Genomic DNA, 24,480 nt, shown 5'->3' with positions numbered 1-24,480 from the left:
ATCTAACTGGCATAAAGACTTGTTCTCTACTTCTGACTTGACTCTGAGCATGTTAAATCTCTCAGAAATTTGATCAAATTTACTGTTTCAGAATTAAAGAGGTAAATACAAAAAACTTTTTCATTTCATAGTAAATTTTTCCATTAGAAACAAGTCTCCAATATTCTATATTCGTAGGAAGTCCAGTCCATTATTAGACTCAGTTTCAAATATACTAAATTTGCAAAAATGTCACAAGCAAAACGTGCTCACCTAATGCCTGCCTATGTTGTTATATCTTCAAGCTGTGCTATGAAGTAAGGCCTATAGCTATACAATCCTTCATGCTAATCAGGTCATAGTGCTTCCAGTAGTGCAGCACACATGATCTGTTTGGATGTCTTTGCACCATATTCTGCCATGGTTCTTGTTTTGTGGAGCTACCCAGAGCCAAATCAAGCATCTGCTTCCATGGTACAGCTATGCCATAGCTTTCCACATGTACTAGTGTTTTCAGGAACATACCTAAACATCTGAGTTTTTAAAGAGCGGTTTGCAGACCTTCAGCTTAAGGGAGTCAAACTCATTGCTATGATTGCATCTTTGGGAGAAACTCACTTAAGTGTGAACTGTCTTCCACTTGGTACCAGAAAGCTGTCTTGCTCATCCCCTTTTATTTCTTGCACAAAGATCTTTCATCTGTATAATTTCTTCCTTGCAGAGGAAGAGATGAAATACCAGGGACATAGTATTCCTATTTGAAGAGAACCTATATACATCCATTTCTTACTGATACTGATGTGATTCAGATCAGATCTAAATGCACTGTACCATTTTATCAAATTCTTCAGTGTTTAAAGAGTATCTTGCTAATGATTACCACACATAATCTAATTTCCTTTAAAAACTTGCATAACCACAGCATTCTTACATCATTTGACAATAGCATAGGTCAAGGCCTCAGAGCATCTGTAAGATGAAGCAGCTCTCAACATTCAGGTTTTTCATGGTCTGCCATTTAGGGTGAGTTTCATCACTGCCCACTGTTGTGGATTTACACATATGGATATAGTGGTGATGAGACAGGAGGTTGCTTAGTTTTTCCTGAATAAAAAGTACTCTGCAGAGCCTCCATTTTGCCACTACACTAACTAGTATACATCCAACATGCCAACATCAGCATTCATTAAAAAAAGAGGATATCTAGAAAAAAATATTTGAAAAACATGCATTTTTAAGAAGATTGAAACTTATACAAAGATAAATGTGTGTAACTATTCCAAAGATATGTGGCAGCATGAAGTGGAGTGGGTTGATGAAGAAACGTTGTAATTATAAACCCCTGTAATCTATAACAGGGCTAGCTGATTTCTGTAATAGTGTAATTCTGATGGTTTTAACATTACATTATGTAGCTATGGTATCTGATTAGGTAATTTACATGGAGTGATTTGACAGGAATTTTAAAATATCCTTATTGCTTTATGTATCTATTAGAAAGGAACATTTTTATTTTACTGTCTAATTATGCAATGAGGCAAGGATTCTAATATCTGTCAGAATATGAATCAAGCAGACTAGAATTTAATTACAAAGTATTTGCACCATAGCAGACACTTAGCTAAGATTTTTTTCCAAAGTACTCCAAATACATAATTTTTAAATTGGAGGGATTGACCCTTTTAAATGGCTAAATTTTACTAAACTGGCTCTCAGACTACTCAAGATTTTTCACTTGTTTAAAACTCTGGTCTGTCCACTTCCATTTACTTTGACCTTCCTTTAACACCACTATAATCTTCTACGTTGTTTCTCCATTGCTGTTTCTCCTCCAGGATCTGTCACACCCCTACTTTTCATTAGAGGGTCCTTCTCCAACACTCCACAATTATGCTCCTCATTTTACCTTTGTGCTTTTCTCTACATCACCTTACATACATAAAATTCTCACCCTACAGTTCTATTATCTGCTTCTGACTTTACTTCAAACTAACACTTAGCCATCCTGTACAGATATCTCCTCCAAGGTAGTGCTGAAATTTAAACAGGTTAATGAAATCTGCTTGTGCACATTCCTGCTTTATGGATGTTGATATGTTTAGTGGGTAACTCAAGACAGAGAGGTTAGTATTGGAAGAATTATCTTGTGATTTCTCTATTAGCTGTTGCCCAACATCTTAGATTTCTAGCTTTTAACTATTTAACTATTTGTTAAGGTGAAATGAACCCTATCCAAAGGTACATTTACACTAGCAAATTAAGCATTGCCAGGAAAGAGACCACACTGTTATAGGGCATTGGAATTTACTTGTTTAGACTGTTACATTTTTAAGTCTCAAACAGTTTTGGCATGTAGCAAATTGCACTCCCATAAACAAAATTCCCTGGTTCTGGAGACAGCAGATAACAAGGATAATTCCCAGAAAAAACATGACAGCTTGAATGTTTCCCACCTGTCCCTTGTGCTGGAGGGTAAAACAGTTTCATAATACAGACATGTTTTTTCCCATGCCAGTTGACCTCACTGCCTGAGAATGGGCTCAAGCAGATTTAATTTAGCTGTACAGATGTAAGCAGTAAGTCTACTAGTATCAACTATTAATTCTGCCATTTTACATGACTTTGGAGTTTACTGAGGGGTGGGAAAGAGAATACAAGAGTAATTTAGAATAAAATAGCTAAGTGGATCTTTAATTGTTGAATCCTCAAGTGATGTCATTCAGAATCAATCAATAAAGGAGTTCGCACTGAACATATCATTAACCTCTCTAAGAGTTTTGTCTCCAATGTTAATTTCTTTTATACAGTTTAACCATTAGAAGCTTATTTTGAAATGTTTGCATATGGAACCAGGAGATAACTCCAAGAAAAACAAACATGACTGATGCATGTGAAACTTTCTATCTGAACTTCGAATGAGAATTAAGTATTCATGAGACACATGCAGTACATCTTCATTGCTGTTGGCATACTGATAGCACAGCGCTGTTTTACAGTGACAACACACCACTTTGGCAATCCAGAATTCAGAGTGTTTGCATGCATTCAGGTCAGGACTGTAAATCCTGTCTCCCAGGAGTTTCACGCTGAGCAGCTGACATTTGAGCAACTTCCCCCCCCCAATACAAAACTGCAATTTATGGTGGGTTTAAGTAATAAACTCAGCAAACAAACCTTGCTAAACATTACTTTCTCATTCACAAGAACTCAATGAAATATACACATCTGAGGGACACACACAGCGTTATGGGCAAACTAAAAGTGCATACAGCAAGAGCTTGATAGTCTTGTTCTAAACCAATAATATGCAGGTGTGGGAAGACCAGAGGAAAAATATATTCCGTGTTGCTTCTGCACAGCAGTTCCACAAATTGTCAGCAGTAGAGCTATAATGGTCAAAACCACTTTATTTCAAATCCTATATTAATGCTTCAGAAAACTCAGCTCTTTTACAGCATCTAGGTTTCATGTTTCAAATTCTCAAACATTTCAGGCTTCCAAAATATTGGCCAGTATTTAGTTATATTCATGGCTGTGTTCCCAACTGCGAAAAGCGACCCACACTCGATGACCTAGCACTGTGCTAGACCTTAACTATGGAGTGAGGAACCTGCACTTCTCACAGGGTCCTCACAGTGACCCTTCTGCTGAATCATATTCTGTCAGTGCAGTGTCATGGCTTTTAAGTTTTGGTAGTAAATAGATATATTTTTTTGCTTCCCCAAATTTAGCATGTCACAAGGTATGAGCCCAGCTGCACAAGAGAATTGCATAGGTGCCCCTTATTTCCTATTTTATTGCTAAAGAATTCATACAGTCTACATACCACAGTATTTAAAAGCAATCCTTATGACAGAGAAGAGGGATGGCTCCTCTCCCCTCTCATCACAGTTGAGGTATTGCACTTTTTCAAGCTACTTTGGCAAATCAAGGTGAAAAAAATAGCAAAGGGAATATGAATCATGCTTGGACAAACAATTCCCTGTTTTGTAGCATTTTCTACCACCATGCAGCCCTCCCTCTATAAAACATATTATCAGCATTGTGCAGTACATACTGGGTGACAGCCACAGAAAATGGGCACAACATTGGACACAATGGTACATGCAAGAACAATTTGGTCTTCCATCAAAGGTCAAAGGAATTCAAGTGCAAACTTAAAACAGAGAGAACTTCCACTAGCCTGCCTGACTGATGTCCCCTCCTCTCCATGACAGTATTAGGCTAGGTATAGCACAAGGCTCATAATTAGTCCCTCAGAGAGAGAAGGTACCTTCTTAAAGTTTAGAACAACACGTTCAGATACCTATCTTTCAAAAACCTACATACTCCAGATCTTGTCAAAGAAACCCACTGGGAAATACCAAGCATAATACTGATTAAAAGAAAACAAAGACACTGTCCTAGAAATAACTGTGAAAAACTTTATTCATTTTTTCCAGTTAAAAAGGGATTTGCCAAGTTCAAATTAATCCCAAACTAATTAAATTCAAGGCTCTAACCAGCTTTTGAATCTTTATCACTGTTAACTGATAACCACTTAGTACAGCAATAAAATTTACATTTCCACTACTGCCTCTCAGCCTGAGAAATTCAGATAACTAACAACAGAGTGAACGCATCATTTAGATGGGGAACTCTGGAAAAACAATTCCAAGGTAACCAACAGGCCTGAGCCTTGGAAAACTGAATCTTTTAGGAATAAAGTCAACCAAACAGATGTACCTATTAGGGAACAAAGTTCTGACTTTTTCAAATGTACGACAGTACTTCACAACTTTCACCATCTTCTTGCCATTCCCATATTGATCTGTTCTTCTTTAACAGTTGACATGAAGTGCTAGAATATCTTGCATATTTCTGTTACACCTATATCCATTTCTATCACTACTATGTACCAGAGACCTTTGTTTTTAGCATACCCAGCTTTCGTATTATTTTACTCTTCTTCCAGAAAGCAGTTTATCTTCAGTTCATGGCAAAGTTTTCTGGACAGGTAGTGCAGGTTGCCATGTCAAAACCAGAGATGAGTTTCAGCCCAGATTTAATGCTAGCAGACTATGCCTTATTTCAATTGCCTTGCCCATTTTTCTCATTCTGAATTTAGTTGATTTAGTGAAAGCTCTCAACTTCAAGATGAAGGACCTTTTTAAGTAAGAATGAAGTTGCATAATAACTACTTGCTTTTTTAATTTTTCCTTTTGGAATATATAGAAAGCTAAGCCATTCCTTCTAGGTTAAGAGATGCAACAGACATAAATTGTTCCTTTTCATGATTTCCTGATGCCTCTGACAGATTTTTATTATTATTATTTTTACTGCCAGCAATGAATAGCCCAACCATCTTTGAAGCTACAACTTGGCAAAATGAGGACATACTGATCACTTTTGACAAACTGAAAGCTAAGAACTGTCAGAAGGTGCCTTTCTGGTTCCAAGCAATTCTTTAAAGTAATCACACATTAAATGGGACAGACTACGAAAAGCCAGGAAGAATAATTTAGATTGTTTTATGGAAATGCTATAAAACATTATAAAACATCTTAACTATCACAGGACTACTTAGCTCAAGCTGTGAAGCTGTGTGAAGGCCTTATGACTACTGAAATGCAAATACATTCCAAGTGATTTAAAACTGAGGCTACACACAGTTACTTATAGATAATTAAAACTTTATTAAATCAAGCATTTCAAACAGACACTGCCTGATCTGACAATCAGTTGTTTCAGGACAGTTTACCATTGCTTCTATTATGACATCTAGAAGCTCTGCCAGCTTGTCTGCTCAGCACCAATAAGGAACAAACCATTAGTATGTCAAGCAGTAGAAATCACCTTCTGAAGCATTTTAGCAAAAGAAAGCTAAATATCTGCCAATGATACTGAGTTGATTCTGGTGAAAGTTATAATTGGTTTTCATCTGTCTCATCTTACATTTCTGTTCTTTTCAAAAATCAGCACAGATGACTAACCTCTTGGACTGTTGCTGAATACCACTCAGTTGAGCAAGGCAATGTATCCAGGTTCTCTCTCTGTACAAGTTTCTTCTGATACACTATGTTAACTGCAAAACCACTGAAGAAAATGTCAGTGCTTAAAAACTCATCACCACAACACCTAGTGTTTAATCACTCCCTGTTTTACTGTCTTCTAGGCACCTAGCCACAGGGCAGCAACACACTGAGCCACATGCACTACCTTTTGCTGACAATGCTAAACAGAAGGCACACTACAAGATCATAAATATAGGTTCCATTAGAAAGAAAAAGGCATAACAGTACAGTAGAGGTTTATATGAACATCTAAAATAAGCTTGATGGCAACGCTACAGTGACCTTAATTACACTGGGGTATTTATAGGCTTGGCTCTCCTGTACTTACCAGCACATTTTATTTTCAGTGAGCTTGTGGAGTAGCACCAGTTGCATTTTAACAGTACCATTATGTGAGCTTGTACTGAAAAATTTGTGTTATTTGTGAGAATAGAAAGGTTAGTTTTGCCAATAATGCTCTTTTTCAAAAAAGCACATGCTCTAATCCTCTTTTTCACTACATAGCTGATAATTTCACATGATATCTTCATTACAAACTGCTTAAGGAAGTTCAGGTCCTCAATCTATTACCCTACTGCTGCCCAAAGCCAGCCAACAGAAATCTCTTCCTCCACATTGCAAATCCCCAGGCTAGCCTGTACAGCTACACACAAAGGCACCCAGTTCTCCTTAGGTAGCACAGGGATTGTAGGCACAGCTAGAATGTTCCACTTCTCATGAGAATGGAACTCTGTATATACAAGCAAACCTGCTGAACTGCCTTTTAAGCTTAGTCATCTTAACAGCAAAATTACTTTAAAAATTCAGTTGCAAAATCATGAAAATAAATAACAATATTCAAAAGGCTTAAACTAATAAAGATGACGAAAGAGAAAGAACATCACTCTTCATTTACTTAAGTAAAGACGAGTAACCCAAGAACTCTCTCCATATCTGTATGGGGCTGACATAAACACTCAGTCCAGAGCTTGGTGCAGTCCTTCAATCTGACAGAAGCACTTGAAAGAACCTCACAGCGGAAGGACACCATCTTGGCCGCTTAACCTTTTCTCCAGGACAGCATTGTGTTAGGACAAGCACGTCTGGGCAGCTGTGCCCAGCTCTGTCTTTGAGGGTAGTGACAAACTGAAACAGGTTTGCTTAGTGATTTGTCCAAGAAGCACAGAACTGACAGATAACTACCACAGCAGAGGCATTAGACTATTGGTACAAAGCTCATATAATATAGAAGGAAAAAAAAAGAAAAAGACAAACAAGAGGGGCAGGGAATACAGAATTTGGGGAAATCTTTCCTGTAAGTTTTGAAGGATAACAGCAATGCTAGAATTTATTCTCTGCATTTAGGACAGATGTTGTAGCAAAATCATTTACTTGTTCCTGCTTAAATTTCAGCAGATCAAATGCATTTACAAGCATGTCAGAGTTCTGAAGCTGAGATCCAGAGACTGACTTTGATTTGGGTTCTGCTGTCTTTCATTCTGCAACTGCCAGGTACTGCTGCTGCATAGCAACCAGAAAAGCGCTTGCACTTCATCTTGCAGTAACTTGTAGGTCACATAATCTACAATGTAAGAGACTATATTATGAAAACAAGTATTGTTGCTATGTTTACAGAAAAGTTGTGTGTACTTCAAGTTAAAGGACTGAAATGAACAAGGCCTTTGTGAGCCTGTCCTCAGAACCATGTTCTACATGACTCTATAGTTTTTATGGACTGGTTTTGATCTTTTTACCCCATGAAGTGATGCTTCTGTTTAGAAAGTTTTGTATAAAATACCCACTGTTACTCTACCTTTTCTCCTAAAGTAGTCCTCTGCAGCTTAATTAGACCAAATCACTTCTGTTCTACTGTGTATCTAATTTGAATATAAATATATGTTATTCTATGCGGCAAATTATTATTCAAATTAAAAAACCCAAATATCATACCCTAATCACAATAGCTTATTATATGCTATAAGCTATTCTAAAAAGCATCTCTCTCAAAAGACAATAAATAACCAATGTTTCTAAAAGTCAGTGTTATTTCCAAAGAATTCATGGAAACAGAGAATAGTTCAAGTGACCCTGACTGATGTTTCTTACAGACTTCAACAATATATTTCTTAAGAAAAACAGTGAATCAAGTATAAGCTCAAAAAGCTTACAATATAATAAAATATTGGAATGACCCTACAGGAATATTACCTAAGACATTCTAATTTATTACCTCGACAGATATCTTCCAAGACATTCTTTGTGTAGTACTTTTACATTCCAGAAGTCAAAGACTACTATGCTCCGCATTTTTCAGCCTCTGGAAAGAAGGTTTTGGAAAGCCTTCATTAGTGGATAAAGAACGTCATCATGGTATTTTTGTTTCCATCAGGCAGTGTGCATTTGCAGCAGTACCCACATAAATACAGTTGGGAAAATAACACTGTACAGATTAACAGCAGTGAAGTTGGTAAAAATCCACTGAGTCTTCACCATATATACAGATTGTCATTGGTTAGCTTTGAGCCTTTATTTCTGATAACAGTATATACTGCAACCTGAAACACCTACATATTTGCTCTCTGTTCAGTTAATTGTGTTTTAGTGAAAGGGAACCAGAAAAGAATGTGTGGCCTCCTGGGTCCCATTAGACGGAGTTATCTAGTGCAGCCTTGATTAAAGTTGTGTTAACTAAACGATGTTGTTTTGGCTTTTTTTTCCTCATACATTATTAAATTTTCAACCAATGACATTTAATTTTTACATCAAATGGAAGAAAGTTCTACTTTGATATGTTCTCATGACAAGTAGCAGGTCAAAAGAATAGGAGTAACCTAACAGAATTTGTCCAGACCATGCAATACTTTTGGCATCCTAAAAGCTTTATTTTCTGGTAAGGACAGTTACTCTGGAGAAAATAATTATTTCAACACAAAAGACACATGATATACAGATAACATACCTAGATGACCATTTCTTACAGACACTTTTCCTCTATCCTGACCTTCAAAAACACAGCTACATGATTAGCTGACAAAACTGCTGCTTCAAGTTGTCTTCTTTACTTTCCTAGAAGTGTTATGAAGAAGGAATCACTCAATTTTGGCAAACCCTAACTCTGACTTATATAAGCTAAGGAGCTAAGACTTTGGGATTTTAACCAGTTTACAGCAGTTCCTATCAAGAAGGTTTATATAACAGTAATTTTCTGAAGGACAACCCAGAGAGTAGGGGACTCACTAATAATTTATATCTCCCTATTGCAGCTTTGGTGGATCTGGTCCACCAGTACACTAACATTCGCCAGGGTGCTGAAAGTTGTATCCTTTCATATGTGAAAATGTGCTGTACCAACATATTTAATGATCTGTATGTTACAACAACCTCTTACAATAAATATTTATGGAACAATGACCAAGAACAGTCAGAGATCAAGGAAACCTGCAGAAAGGCACCAACAAACTAACTTCATGTTTATCCGAGTGATTCGCTTCAGAATTAGAACATATCATGCAACAAGGCCCTTTTGGATAGAAGGCCCATACAAAACATCAGTACTGTTCTGTCAGTTTTAAGTGATATAGTAATATAGCATTGGTATAACTACCTGGGATGAAAACAACATATTTAACACTATGAAGCTACTAGTAAGTAATTTTAAGTTTCCTTCAGTGACTACATAATTAAAATTAAAATATCCATTTGAGGGAGATGTAAACTTTATAACATAAAAAATTAGGATATGTTTAAACATCAAATTCTTCTAAAAGCAGGAAGAATTATTCTTTGTTTTAATTATATGCCTGATCTTCAGTACAGTTTTACAAAATTATCAAATCTGGATCTGCTTTAGAGTCCAACATGCCATACGCTTTCTAAAGAACTAGCATTACAGAGACAGGAGGCCTTATTGGCAGACGGCAACAACCAGGAACAGAAGCATGCAGTATAAATCAGACTGCTGATTTTTCAGTGAATTAAAGGGAAATGTCTTTTATTCACTCATTTTTGGTTTTGGGCAGTTTGCCATTAAAAACAGAACCAATGGTATGGTAAAATTTATTTCCCACAATCTGCACGATATTCATGATAATTCTGTCCTCACTCATCCTGCCAGTTCCTTTAACATTGCTGCAGGTGTTAAGTTTTTAGATGACAGACAAAGCCAAAAACAAACTTGAATTGTTTCTGTCTGTGTTCTACACGGGATCCCCGATTGAGTGCCTTTCTCATTGTCCAATAGTAATTAAGTTATGACTGCTTGACTTTCACCAAAAAGATGCTTAACTTAAAATTTCATATTCCTTTTCTAACTAAAACTTTCACAGTGCCCTCATTTTTTGGAGCTATTTTCAGAAAAAATTACCCATGAGGAATGAATTATCTCCTGGTAAAAATGCTCTAAAATGAAAATAGGTCTTCTTTCCATTTTCTCCACAATTTATTTTAGTTATGAAGGAACTTCAAGTCATTTACTCACTCTGCACTTTTCTTCTTGGGTTTAGTTTTTAACCCACATAACAAGAAGTATTTCAAAGCTGTCTTATCCATGAGAAAATATACCAAATTTCTTTTGAGACATGATGACTTCATAATACATATCTGATTAATTATGCATTACTACAATCACCTTTCCATAGAAAAGAATGTATCACTTTCAGCTCAAGATTTTGGAAAGGTCTCTGGCAGATGGAAGCCATTTTTTCTACATTCTTTGTTTCTTCTACAATTCAGTTTAAGGGGACAACACAGAGAGAGAGTGAAGTTGTACTATTGCGATTCATCCTCTACTGGCTGGAACTCTGTCCACCAACCCACATGTTAACAAGTTTCCCCATCATTGCACATACATTCATACCATCTGTTTAGATTATAATCACAAAATAATTTCTGCTGGAAGAGACCCTCAGGATCATCAAGTCCAACCATAACCTAACTCTAGCACTAAAGTATGTCCCTAAGAACCTCGTCTGAACACCTTTTAAACACCTCCAGGGATGGTGATTGCACCACTGCCCAGGGCAGCCTGTTCCAATGCCTGACAACCCTTTCCATGAAGAATTTTTTCCTAATATTCCACATAAACCTTCCCTGGCACAACTTGAGGGCATTTCTTCTTGTCCTATCACTTGCTACTTGAGAGAAGAGACCAACACCCTCTGTGCTACAACCTCCTTTCAGGTAGTTGTAGATAGCGGTAAGGTCTCCCCTCAGCCTCCTTTTCTCCAGGCTATACAGCCCCAGCTCCCTCAACCAGTCATCACAAGACTTGTGCTCCAGACCCCTCATCAGCTTCATCGCCCTCCTCTGCACTCCCTCCAGCACCTTAATGTCTTTCTTAGGATGAGGGGCCCAAAACTGAACACAGGATTCAAGGTGGAACCTCACCTGTGCTGATTACAGTGGCACAATCAGATCACTTCTCTAGTCCTGCTAGCCACACTATTTATAATACAAGCCAGGATATTGTTGGTCTTTTTGGCCACCTGGGCACACTACTGGCTCATGCTCAGCTGGCTGTCAGTCAACACCCACAGATCTTATTCTGCCAGGTAGCTTTCCAGCCACCCTTCCCCACGCCTGTAGCGCTGCCTGGGGTTGTTGTGACCCAAGTGCAGGACCCAGCACTTGGCCTTGTTGAACCTCATACTGATGGCCTCAGCCCAACTATCCAGCCGGTCCAGACCCCTCTGTATGGCCTTCCTACCCTCCAGCAGATCCACACTCCCACCCAATTTGGTGTCATCTGCAAACTTACTAAGGGTGCACTCAATCCCCTCATCTAGATCATTGATAAAGAGATTAAACAACGCTGGTCCCAATACTGGGCCCTGGGGAACACCACCCATGACTGGCTGCCAACTGGATTTGGCTCCATTCACCACAACTCTTTGAGTCTGGCCATCCAACCAATTCCTGGTCCATCGAAGAGTACACCCACCCAGGTTATGAGCTGCCAATTTCTCCAGTAAAATGCTGTGGGCTTTACTGAAGTCTAAGTACACAAAATCCACAATCTTTCCCTAATCTACAAGGTGGGTCACCTTGTCATAGGAGATCAGGTTGGTCAAACAGGACTTGCCTTTCATAATCCCATGATGACTGGGCCTGATCACTTGGTTGTCTTGTACATGCCGTGTGGTATCAGTCAGGATGATTTGCTGTATGACCTTCCTCAGCACCAAGGTTAGACTGACAGGTCTGTAGTTCCCCGGATCCTCCTTCCATCCCTTCTTGTAGATGGGCATCATGTTAGCCAACTTTCAGTCAACTGGGACCTCCCCAGTTAGCCAAGATTGCTGATAGAAAATGGAGCTAGCGCTCCCTCAGCACCCTTGTGTGTTTCCCATCTGGCCCACCAGACTTGTGGGTGTCCAAATGGTGTAGCAGGTCACTAAACATTTCCCCTCAGATATTGGCAAGAAACTAAATATTACAGAAAGTGTTGAATAAAAAATGATAATTAAACTGAACTGAAATGCTTCCATTAAAAGTGAATTTTGCAAATGAGCACAGAAAAGTGACTTGTATCATAATGATCCAGGTGGATCCAGCCAGGATCCATTGGCTACATGGATAAAATTCATGCAAATGTTATGCTAAAAAACAATTTTGCCAATATCATTCTTAATGTTAGACCTTTATAAACAGCAGCAAGACAAAAGAACAGAACTATAAGGTTAATGCAGAAGTAATGGCAGTTTTTGCACTGTTGAAATCTGACGTTTGATATTGGAATGTATTCTTAAATAAATGTGGTTATGTTATACATCATTTGAATGCACTCCTCTCACTTTACTTTTTTTGCTACTGACTTACTGCTTGCTCTTTATATTATGGAAATTATGTTAGACAAGGGAGTGGAGCATCTCTTTTATAAGGAAAGGCTGAGGGAGCTGTGTCTCTTTAGCTTGAAGGAAACTGAGGGGTGACCTCATTAATGTTTATAAATATGTAAAGGGTGAGTGTCACAAGGATTCCCGATTAAGCGAAATATTTGAGGTACAGAGAAGCCTTTTTTTGTTTGTTTGTTTTTTTTTCCTCTCAATCGGGCACTTTCATTCTCGAGAGACCTGGAAGCTCCCAGCAGCCCTTGCTAGAGCAGCTCACGTGGAGTAGGTGTTACCGCGGCGAGGGCGATCACACCCCTGCCCCTCATCTTGAAAAAGCCTTCAGGAAGGTAGCGACGCGTCACGGCCCACCAGGTGCTGGAAGGGGCAATCGGCTTGTGATGCGGGTGAGTAGCACCCACACTGTGCTGCAACAGCAGGTGTGGTAACTTGTGCACTAGGGAAGTTTGTAGTCTACCTGGAGCCCGGAAGGCCAATGGCGTCCTCGAGTGTATTACAAGGGGGGTGGTCAGTAGATCGAGAGAGGTCCTCCTTCCCCTCTACTCCGCCCTGGTGAGACCTCATCTGGAATATTGTGTCCAGTTCTGGGCCCCTCAGTTCCAGAAGGACAAGGAACTGCTGGAGAGGGTCCAGCACAGAGCAACGCAGATGATTAAGGGAGTGGAGCATCTCCCTTATGAGGGAGCTGAGGGAGCTGGGTCTCTTTAGCTTGGAGAAGAGGAGACTGAGGGGTAACCTTACTAATGTTTACAAATATAAGTGTTCCTGCTCCGGCAGGGGGATTGCACTAGATGATCTTTTGAGGTCCCTTCCAATCCCTAACATTCTGCGATTCTGTGAGATGCACCGAAAACTGCAATGCCTGCAGCCCGCATCAGCCAAAATAAAGCACTCAATTCTCCTCCATGACAACACCTGACCGCACATCGTACAACCAACGCTTCTAAAGTTGAATGAATTGGGCTATGAAGCTTTTCCTCATCCGCTATATTCACCTGACCTCTTGCCAACTGACTACTACTTCAAGGATCTCGACAACCTTTTACAGGGAAAACACTTCCACAACCAGCAGGATGCAGAAAATGCTTTCCAACAAACTTATTTCTCATTGGCAAAAATGTGTTGATTGTAATGGTACCTATTTTGATTAATAAAGCCTAGTTATAATGATTTAAAATTCACAGTCCAAAACTGTAGTTACTTTTGTACCAACTTAATACTATTTGAAGGAAAACTAGGACACACCAAGTGATTAAATATAAGAATGTAAATGTTAAATTAGCTCCTTTATTAAGCTTTATGCTTGAAAATAAATTGGCTAATACAAACACGTTGTTAGGTTAGTATGATCACTTAAGGGATCATTCAAGAATTAGCACAATATATTAATATTTAACAATATTCATGACACCGTCAGGCTCGCAAAATATTTCAGACCTAGGAAAAAACGTCTAACAAATTACAAATTTACCATCAAAATAATGATGCACCATCAATGATGAATTAGAGCTACCCTGAAACATGGGACAGTATTTTACAATCGTTTACTGCAGCAGCAAGACACATGACACACATTCAGATCTTCTGAGATTGCTACTTAACAGTAACATTTTAGTGGCACACTCTGGTACAAGGTAAAGTGGAAATAAACAGTTATCTTCCTTTTCAGTATCTATTTGACTTATAAGGTGGTTTTGAATGTGAATAACACCACTTAATGAATTAACCCTCCAAATCCTCCATCTTGTGGGTTTTGTTACATTCCTCCCAACAAACAGATGCAAATTTAACAAATTCTCTTTACTACCTGTTGTGCTGGTAGGTACATATGAGGTAAGATACTCAGACAGTGTATTTACTGGCTATCATTTCTTAATTGCAGCACTACTGAAGTTGAAGGAGCTGTTAATTCAGGTGAAATTGCACTATAGTATGTTACTAAATAATCACCCAGTCTACAGCAGATAATTTTAACTGTGTATTTCTAATACTCTGATTTTGAGACACTGAGTGCACAGAACTCCTTAGATCCCATAGACATTTAGTCTTTATCCACTGTCATAAATCACAGCCTTCAGCCCCAGCCTGGGTACTAAACTCTCAATATATGATCAGCACTCAGAGCTTTTCCTACTCTAACACAATGACCTGTTCACATTCATGTACACAGTTGCCAAGACATTTCGTTTTAATAAATGTCCTTCATTTAATACAGATGTGAAAAACATGACAAAACCACTACACAACTCAGCACCGTTTACCTCTGTAGCCACAAAAGACAACTCAAGATGCTGCCAGATACCACTAATCACCTGTTCAGAGACGTGCAGGACCCCTACTTCATTTGACAGCTCTGCCTGTCTGCCTGTAGTCTTAGTTAAAACTCCCTTACCAGAGTAAATGCAAAAATTTACTTATCATTAGGTTATAGTGATGGAAGGGATTCCATAAAAGTAGCAGCTATTCCCAGAGCTGCTTCTTCACCATATTATATTGGATTTATGAATGTAGCATTCTTGAAATCAAAACGGAGAATTAGACACTACCTCTATCTCCCAAAAGTTGTTTTAATTAGAACTCAGTATATTATTAATAACTACTTGGTAATAATGTTCATCACCTATATGCTAAAATTTTCAAAGCAGTCCATACATACCACATTAATCAATTAATTCTCAGAACAATTTTATGTGACAAACAAATTTCATCTCCATTTAAAGATAGCAGAGCTGTAGCTGTGAAGCTAAATTATACTTCCAATATACATAATTAGTAAGTAAGATTGCCATCATATATGTGACTTCCTGAGGTCTACTCTCATGCTTTCATCTTTTGCCAATACAACAAAAATCTTTCAAGATAAGATTTAAAATACAACTATGGTAAAGGAGGTATACTTTGTCAGAAAAATAAAATGGAAAATGAACAGATTAGCTAAGCATTTTATAATTTCCCATCATGATGGAAACCTTGGGCTATGTATGGGGCCTTTTACACAGAAGAAATAAACCACCACCAAGATTTCCTGAGTATTCATTACAATATTCACTCCCAAAGTGGCAAGTTCCATGGAAACTGCCACACTGCATTTAGTTTTCAGCTTCACTCCTTAGTCATTTAGTATTAGAGACCGAATTTCTAAGAATATAAGGAGTTGTAAGCTATCTGAAAAAGAATACCAAAATATGTTCAGTACTACAAATACTAAACTTGCACTGTGAATCTTTATTACCTGCAGGTCATTTTAATGCTTTTTTGGCTAGTCTAATGGGAAGAGGAACATATTGATCTGAGTGAGGTTAAGATAACTTTGTTACCATAGCAATGCTCTTACAGGAGCAGGTTGTTTGAAGTTGTTCCAGTTCTGCCTCTTTTTTTTTTTTTTCCCCAGATGCTCCTCCAGCACTGCCAGAGTGAACAAAGTTTGGTTTCGTATGTGTCAAATATTTGACAGATGTTTTGATATTTCTATACTAGAATTGATGGCCAGTTTTAATCTCATCTCTTGCCTCTTTTTACAGGAATTAACCAGCTGGTGTTACATTTTTTCCGTCTGTACCATGCAAAAATAATCAACTTTCTTGGTTCAGGGTTGCCAGTTCCCCTCCTACTTTATTTGCAGTTGGAGCTCTGCAGTCAGGTCAACTAAGATGAGGGTTTACAATCTAGAATGCTTTGGTTTTGTTTGCAGTGTTTTGTTTTTCTCTGACCCTAATGTTATAAACCATGTTTAAAATTTGAGCTCTACTCTTTGTGCATTTCAAGTCACCAAAAAGGAGTCTAGTGACTCTGAGCTTGATATTCCCATCACATATTCATGCTTCCATAACCACTAACTCCAGCAATCTCCACGACCAGCTGTGACTATGACTACCTTGTTTTTCTCTTGTGCAGCATTCCTGTAACAGAACATTAGAACTTCAGTCTTCATTGCTCAAAGAAACAGAAAGAAGCTGAGGACAAATTAAAATAAACTTGAAGAGACAACAATAAAAAAAATGAAACAGACAAGGTTGGCTCATCAGTGGTATGAAAAAATCTAACATATAAACCTTATAGTCTTTGAAAAGCAACCATCAATTAAGAAATTCTGTGTTCCTTTATGCAGATCTCAAAGTCTTCTTGTGTGTATAGGTAAACGTAATTGAAAGTAGCCATGGAAAATGTATGCCATACATCAAAGAGACTCATATTGAAATGTGAAAGTTAGCTGGCTGTCTTAGCAAGATTTGTTCAGTGCACAATGAATGCTAACTAGGAGAGCTCAGAGATTGTTCTTGATGTCAGCTACTTACCATAAGAAAGAAGAAAACACCCTATGAAGGTAGTGGGCTAAACATGGTAGCAATTGTTCCTGCCAAACTGTGTTGTCATTAAACTGTTGAACAAATGGAGAAAAACTAAAAGAACATGGTAGCAATTGTTCCTGCCAAACTGTGTTGTCATTAAGCTGTTGAACAAATGGAGAAAAACTAAAAGAACAGTTCAGGAGACAAGAATGAAGATTCACAGAAAAATCCTAGGCATGAGGTAACTTAAACTGGCTCAAAGTCAAATACTGTCAGTTTTTGCACAACTTTCTAAGCATATATTTCAAACGTGCCCAGCTTAATCTGTAAGTATGCAGAAGCTAACTCAAGCCTTTGGAGACCAAGTCTCTGGAGACCACTGTGCAGCTGGTAAAGTTATATTTGATTTTAAATGAAAAAAACCTCACTGACATCTGTCATTCCGTTTCACACCTGAAATTCTGTTGTGTCCTTCAAAATAGCTAGACAAGTGTTCCAGAGGTCAGCAACATAACTTGTTTGCTTTCAGGAAGAGAACAGCATTCTTGTTTTGATGCTGTGTGGCTATTGAATTTGGTGTGTGATGGTAGAGGCTATTTTTCTCCAACAAAAAGTTCAACCTATGGCCATGAATTACATAGGATAATATGAAGTCTAATAACAGAAAAACAGCTTCAAATTTCAGATTACACACCTGGCTGTGAATGTTATTCTCACTCTGAACATCTACAACCACTGAAGAGCTCATCAGTGTTTTCGAAAAGCTTTGAAGTACTGTGCTCTCATCCAAACAGTTAAACCTGCTTTTCTCATACACAGCTATGTTCCATCCTATTCACGTTATTCCCCATCTCCTACCATATGCATCTGAGTACAACCACGCAGCTTAGAACTTCTGGAAAGATGCATTGAAAGGACACGGGATTATCCTTTAATATGGAAAAAAATAGAATATGCAGGAATGAAGTATTCAAAAAGAAACAAGATACACTAGATAAGCATTTGATGGTACTACTCTACATTTCCCCAAACCTGCTTTCTTCAGATTCAAATGCAGTTGTAACCATTTTCCTGATTATTCAGCAAAAGACAAGTTTTCACATCTTATTATCTATTGACACAACAGGAAGAAAAAAGAAACAGGTTTTTAAACCTTAAAACATTAAGAGGAATCCTTCTGGCTTGTGCAGAAGCACTAGAAAATGTGCAAGAAAAGGAAAGCTGGGAAATCTGACACAAATTTCTTCCAAATGCCAGCAATGCCACATATTTCTCTAGGTAAGTCCTCTTGAAACAAGCTGTGGTGTTTCGTTGGTTTACTAATGAAGAAGGCAACCATGAACTCCACACTGTTTAGGTCAAGTTCTCTCTTATTGCTTTACCCGGCACGTTGTTAAAACAACAGTTCCAGCTAATGTAGCAAAACACAATGTAGTAAGACCTGTTCTTCATGCAATTACACATGCTGCTGAACAGGCTATTAGCTGTCCTTGTCCACACAGAGACTTCTAATGCAGCTATGTGGAGCAAGGAAACTGTAGGATTGGAATTCTACTGAAAACAGTCAGTACTCTTCAAAGGTCTGGTGGAAGTTATGCAGAATGGTATGACTATGGCTTTTTTATTGCTTGCTTCAAGTCTCTGGCTGAAATAGCTACATCTCTCCTAGCAGAGCTTAAGAACAAATCTCAAGCCTTTGGGATGCCTTTTGCATAATGACACCAGCTGAATTCTCTCTACAGCGAAGTAAACTATAGTCTAACAAGATTTCAGTGATATTATCTATATGCAAATACTGCATGACTGGGGCAACACTAATGTCATGTCAATTAAATAAAATCAGAGATGCTACACAAAATTCACAATTAATTTGAAAAGAACTGTTTTAAAATAAATCAATTTATAAATAGAAATACAAAGATGCCCATCCTGTAAAACTTAGTTCCTTACATAAGTATCCTACACAACAGAAAATACTTTGGAGTACTGCGGAGAAAATCCTAGATCCCAATCAACAAAACAGACTTGAAAATTAAAATGGATTTAAAAGCCCAGTATTGTGGAGACAGTCAAGTGTAAGCATTACACAGTGAGGTGGATTTGGTTTTATTAATGACTATCAGAGTATCTTTCTACCTCAGCTAAATAACAGCTTCACTTAAACTACCTAAAATCTCTTCAGCGTAGAGTAGTAGAATGGAACGAAAGTAGGTCAAAGGACAGAGCCAGCAACCAGCTGATAACGAGCTTTAACAATAGCCAGAAGTGCCAGGTCTACTTGATTTTGATCCCATCATTTTGGGTTCTGAACCAACCTGGAAAGCTTTTCATAATTTAAATAGTGGATTGTGCTCCAGTTCAATGACCACATCATATAAAACTCTGTGTGTAGAGGAGAAACTGATACAGAAACAAAATATTAATCGATTTGTGTCAGCAGATGAGAATATAATATGGAAAGAGAAGGTTAGAAAACACTCACAAATGCTATATCAAACTGATCCTCCACCCTGGTTATTTACCAGCAACACCCCATGAGTACTTCCAGGTTTTTCAGTAGAGGTACTTTTCATAGTTCTTTCTAGGTTCTTTTGAGGAATTACTCATTCAGGGAAGAGAAATGAGACACCACCAGGTAGGTCATAACTCAAAAGAAACAGTAAACTGATGGAAACACATCTGTCACACCAGCTCTGAGTACTCCAACACTTACTTTCTTCACGTTTCCTTCTCTGAAGCTTGCTAACGCAATATTGCAATGCCACAACACACAAGAAAACCAATTGTTTAATAAGTCTGATTTATGGCAATTCCATTGCCCTCCTCATCTTTTATTTCACCATGCTTCTCTAGAGGATGCAAATTACAGATCATTATAAAGAGCATTAGGGAAGTTCTATTCCCTAATGAGAGAGAGGAGAAAGAGTAAATTATTTGAAGAACCAAATCTTTCGTCCTTACAAGGGACAAAGAAAATGTTTCATATGCACAGATGAAAACTTTACAGTGAAGGCAGTATTTTGGTTTTGTTTTCTTCTGTCAAATAATGTGCACGATAGTTAGACACTTTTGTAGTACAAAACAGTTATCCAATATAGAAGTTTCAAGAGAAATCCTTAGAAATAAAGTTCTGAACAGCTCTAGTTAACACTTTCAACCAAATTGCAAACTTCCCGAACTTTTAAAACAGGAGTTCTCGTTGGGCCTGCTACTATTTTGTTTTGGTTTTCACTTTTCCCACTCCAAATCCGAATATTCTGCATTTTATTATCTCTTATGTGTGAAGGAGACTTTATCATATCTGTTATTTTAGATTTTTCTTAAAAAGTCTGGAAAAGAGCTCTACACAAGGCAATACAACAAATAAGTCTCTTCTGTGAAGTCCTTTATCTGCTTCAGAAAGTCACACTTCTTCCCACTAAACTTATGTTCTAGGACTAATTTCTAGGTAGCAGTTTCTAAGTCACACTCATTGAGTTCAGTAGAAAAAACAGCTTAGTATGAGGACAAGAAAAAAAGGAATACAACCCAATTGATACCTTACTGTTATTTGCTGAAGTTATAATAAAGAGACATTAACAAAATTAAATAACCATAATGCTTTATTCATCATTCTCTCACTGATATTGAGCCAAGTTTAGCACAATGATACAGAACAGTTGGAGAAAGACTTCATTTTTTGTTTTCAATCATGAAGCAAACGATGCAACACAGAACACAGACTTAAAAACCCAAACAAAACAGTGGACAGCAAACCACAGCAGGCATACAAATTAAATTCAAGAAACAAAACCAATAAGAAATGTTGGTATGAAGAAGATTCTCAGAAGAACCTTCTCTCAAGTCACATATACACCCCAATAAAATGCTGAAGACACTCCTAATACTCCCAGATCAGCATTTCTTTCCCATACAGCTTTTACTTAGTCTTGTGTGTGTGTGAAGAACTACATGTCAGTATATCAGAAATAGTCCATGTCTGATACAATCTGCACTGGAAACCTATAAAGAGATTTTATATATTACCTGGAGACTTTAAAATATGATAAGTAGAAGAAACTGCAAGATGCAGATTAGCTACTGCTATTAAAAAGGAAAGTCTTCCTGAGGGATAAGTTTTGCACTGAAATGCTTAGCAAGTTTCTTTTTCAGCTGAAACAATATCCAGCAAATCCCTGATATTAGGATAATTGGGACGTAAGAAACTTTCATTACAATGACAATCCAAGAGCGCTTTGTTAAAATACAAAGCTCTATTTGCATTTGCTGCTCAAAACACTACTGAAAACAAACCAGATGTTACTTTCCTATTCAAAATTTAAAGACATTTTTGAAGTAGCCACACATTATAATAAAAGCTCAAAAAAATAAAAGAACGAAAAATCACTTCTACCACCCGACAAAACAAAAAAGTTTCTATTTGGAATTTACGCTAAGCAACATTTACAATGAAATTATGCAGCATGGAAGCCTCCTGTTAGCTTGACTATCAAAATCTCAGGCTCCGCAGAGAGAATTACAGTGAGTAAACAGCAGATGCCAAGGGACTACCTGGGTCCTCAAGTCCCCTACTCTTCTCTCACCACTCTCATACACGTCCTGCTCAACAGTGTCAGCCAGACTTTCTTCTTGCACTAGTGTGCATAATGCCCACAAAATGCACCCAACACGAAGAAAAAACTTAGAGCCATATTTATAATATACCTGAGGAGTAAAGCAGGCAGGCACCCGTGCCCTAGCCTCTGCAACTACAGGGAGTTTGCTAAAGGAAACTGCTGTACAGTTCTAACATGAGATATCAAAAGCAAAAATAACAACAAAAAAAACAAACAAACAAACAAAAAAAAAAACAAACAAAAAAAAAAAACCCAAAAAACCCAAAGAATACTTTTTTTAAAGAGTCCCAACTAAGATATCCCGGGCAGGAAACCACAGCAACAAGTTGGTTTTAATTCAACCCACGTGCAGAGGACAATTCCCAGGCAACACCTCAAACGTTACCATTAACAATTTCCAGTCATCACAAAGCCACGCTTACGCATTCACCCTTATTCAAAACTTCATATTGCTGCCTCTCATTAAACCCGCTGTTTGGCTTAACGAATACGGAAACCTGTCAAACACGGCCGGCCGCGCAGCCGAACACACCACACCAGCCAACAGGAGTCTGCAGCCCGCCGGTACGGGCTGAACCAGCACCTCCGCACCGCCCCGCTGCTCCTGTGTGCACACACCGCAGCCGCTAGCTGCCGCCAGCCCCGAACGGCGGCCCGCACCACCCCCCTGGCCCGGCCCCCCACGTCCCGCCGAGCCCCTGCCTGACGGCCCCGCGCAGTAATTACCGAGAAGCTCCGCGGCCGCCACAGCCCTAACGCGCTGGCTCCGAGAGAGGAAAGACAAGACTGTTGCCCCCAGCGGCATTTAATTAGCCCACAGCGTCTTGCGACCCGCGTGCCCGTTAACGCCTTGCTGCCCAACGGTCACTCAGCGCCGCGTGCCCGTTAACGCCTTGCTGCCCAACGGTCACTCAGCGCCGCGTGCCCGTTAACGCCTTGCTGCCCGACGGTCACTCAGCGCTGTGTGCCCGGCAAGGCGCTGGTGTCTGCACCGGAGGCTCCAAGTCTCCTTGCAAGTTTCTGACCAGATCTAGAAGGACAGTACCTGAGGGTCTCCAACTCTCACCGAGTAGCAAAAAACACTGAAAACTCTTCAAGTTTTAAGCTGAGCACAATTATCTTTCTGGTGTGATCAGAAATACAGCTCTTTGGTCGTTGTCAGCTTTCTAATACATGCTCACAGCAGAGCTCTGGTGAAATAGTAGTTCATGAGGAGATTATGGTGTGCTTTCTCTGGGTTTATGTGAGCAAGACGTACTGCACAGAATTTGAATGCATTCAAAAGCCAAGCGAGTCAGTTTGTCAAAAGATAAAGCATGTGCAAAAGGCTGGTTGAACAAAACCAGCACATATAAAAGAGAGGAACCAGAACTACTCCAATAAAAACTTTCTGAACTTGAAGAAGGCCTCACTACCAAGTCTAACACAAAGATCAAGTAGAATTTGAAAAACAGCAGAAATTGTTATGAATAAGCATCTGACCATAAAAGCTGAAACCATTCATCCATTAAACTTTATGTTGTAAAACTGGAAGCCAGGTGCAGAGCTCACCTTCTCTGCTCTGCTGCCTTCTACCTCCCTGCCTGCCCCTGGCGGGGCTGCTCACATTGCACAGGCTGCGCTCAAAAGCAAAGGTGCCAACTTTTTGTTCTTTCCGGCTTTGCTATTTCTCATGAAGTAGAAATCACTCACCATGGAAGTATATGGCATTTTCTTGGCATTAAAAGAACAAGACTTAGGGCTATGTGCAAGTGGAGCTCTCCTTTCTGGCCTTTTTCCAATATTTAGGCATCACTGTCAAAAAACCCTTGATATAACGTTGTTGATGCTTAAGTTTCCATATGTGACATTGCACAGGCTCTTAAGTTTTCACTGCTCTAATGCACTCAGGCATCAGTGGCATGATAGCATAGATCTGCTTGGTGTCTAGGTTACACTTAAAAGCTCTGCCAATGCTCACAAAAGAGGCCCTTGCCTACCTGTTCCATTTGCTGGAGGGGTTCAGCAGTGCACAGACTACACTGGCTCAGGAGCACAGAGTTTAAAGGGTCTTCCTGACCCATGAGGTCCTGGCTCCAAAGCCATTCATTAAAAATTCCAGCAATGACTCTTGTACACAGGTCCAAGCAGCATCTCACAGCTGAAGAGACACAATACTTCCTCATGCCCATTCATCAGACCTACTTAAATGTGCTGTAATTTCGCACAGGTGGAGCAGTAATAATGGAGTCAGGGGGCTAACAGAATTCCTGTAAGAGCAGTGACTTTCCTAAATAAAGCTCCTGGGTGAGCCTGGTGAAAGATCATGGCTGACTCTGTAGAGGAGGGTAGAAAACAAACCTTAATACCTGCTCATGATCTGATGCAAAGAAAATTCCCATTTGGCTCCATATCTGTGCCTGGCTTTATGCTAAGTGGATTAGCAAAACACCAACCAAACACATCTGAATTTCATGCTCTTTGCTCTTTCTGTCAGCTTAGTAACACATGTTCTCCACAGAATTCGGATTTTCTCTTGTGTGAAAAATATAATACATCAAGTGCAGATTACTATGTGTTCCTTGCCAAAATCCTACCTGTAGCTGGAGCCAAACCCCAATGCTGCAGAAGTTAGTAGAAATAATACCCCAAAGCCACATAGTGTATCAAAAAAAATAAAAAAAAAATTCTTCCTGATCCCCCATGAGTACGTCAGAAGAAACCTGGGGGCCTAAGA

General features: G+C 38.8%; 1 long non-coding RNA gene across 2 annotated transcripts in view; it reads right to left on the bottom strand.

Moving 5' to 3' along the window:
• The window catches only part of LOC139828493 (uncharacterized), a 147,819-nt gene extending 125,124 nt beyond the window's left edge, over window positions 1-22,695 (bottom strand). For both annotated transcript variants that reach the window (XR_011740169.1, XR_011740170.1), the window contains exon 1: window positions 22,491-22,695. This is a non-coding gene — a long non-coding RNA (uncharacterized lncRNA). The remainder of the gene's footprint in view (window positions 1-22,490) is intronic.
• Window positions 22,696-24,480: the final 1,785 nt, after the last annotated feature.

Source organism: Patagioenas fasciata, chromosome 8, assembly GCF_037038585.1.
Source record: "Patagioenas fasciata isolate bPatFas1 chromosome 8, bPatFas1.hap1, whole genome shotgun sequence".
Taxonomy (NCBI): Eukaryota; Metazoa; Chordata; class Aves; order Columbiformes; family Columbidae; genus Patagioenas; species Patagioenas fasciata.
This window is presented reverse-complemented; position numbering and strand designations above follow the sequence as displayed.